The following is a 1,415-nucleotide window of genomic DNA, read 5'->3' on the forward strand; positions in this document are numbered from 1 at the left end:
AATCACACACAACAAAAGTACCTTTGTCAATAATAATTCTAATAGTAGCTATTGTCTCAGAATTACTATTCACATTACCAACTTCTAAATCATCAATCAAGTTTGGATTTGAGAAGAAATGTGGTGACATGAGACTGACGACTTTTGAAAAAAAGGAAATCATTACTTTGAACTTCTTTTGTTTGAAAGAGTGATGGTTATGGAGTTCTTTTAGAAGTAAGTCTCTTTTGGGAATTTTGAAAGAAAGAGATACCAGTATTTTATAATCATTTTTAATATTTGAAAAATTTTTTGGTACACATACCTCGATCAGTATTTCAATGGTTGATCTTGTTTCTATTTTCAAGCCATTTTCCTATGACATAGGCAAATGTAATGTTATATCGAATAAGTTACTTGAACTTGAAAATGGTATAAATACATACGACTAAATGTATAAGAGTGAGCCTAAAATTAAACTTAATGTGTATTTTGTACAGTGTTCTTTAACCGATCATTGAGGGATACTCATGTAATTTTATTCATCTCCAATTTGATTCCTATAATGGACCAGGTTCATCCACAAGTTTCATTCATAGTTCCTCTTATCATAAGGCTTTCAGTATGCTCAATGCCCTTTCTTGTGAAGTACAGGGGTTACTCTCGTAATAGGCGATGATGTACTTGGTGACTCTGCTTACTGATTTGATATTCCCCTTATTAATGAGCTTTTCTTTTGTTTATCTAATGAAACAGGTCACACAATCTATTCTAGTATACTCTTCTTAGTGGTAATATCTTCATCCTGCAATCTCCTTCACATGCTATATTTTTTAGTCTTTTCTTCAGTAAGTGAGAGAAACTTTTATTTATCTCCAATCATATGTCTTTAGCAAGTGCTATCTATGTACCAATTCCATTTGTTTCCTCTCACTTTTTCCTGCAACTGAATTAAAGGTTAGTTTTAGGTATCCAAAAAAGATTGGGTTTTTTCTTATGAACAAATAGATGAATCAAATTTATTTTTACCCATGTTGGCGGCAGGTTGGTGTACCGGTTTCTCTTATTAGTTTTGGAAATTTCTTTTCAACCAATTTTATGATCTTATTCGTAATTCTAGTAGCTATTGGACATTTAGTATTGGAATGTCCTAGTTTTCCAAAAATATAACATATATCCTTAGAGGAAATAGTTTCTTTATGATAGCTTATACCAACCCTCTTATTATGAGTCCTACTACTTAGATGATTAATTATTATAGATAAGTTGGTCCAACGGTTAGCTCTTTTAAGATTAAGTTTTATCCTATAGTTTTCTTGAGTTAGCTTTCTAACACTTTCTCTTTGATAAAATAATTTATCTTTTCTTTGTTTAAGTTCAGACTCAATTCTTTGATGATATTCACTTATGGCTTCTTTTTCCTTTTTAATAATTGA

This window comes from Capsicum annuum, chromosome 6 (assembly GCF_002878395.1).
Source record: "Capsicum annuum cultivar UCD-10X-F1 chromosome 6, UCD10Xv1.1, whole genome shotgun sequence".
In the NCBI taxonomy this organism is placed as follows: domain Eukaryota; kingdom Viridiplantae; phylum Streptophyta; class Magnoliopsida; order Solanales; family Solanaceae; genus Capsicum; species Capsicum annuum.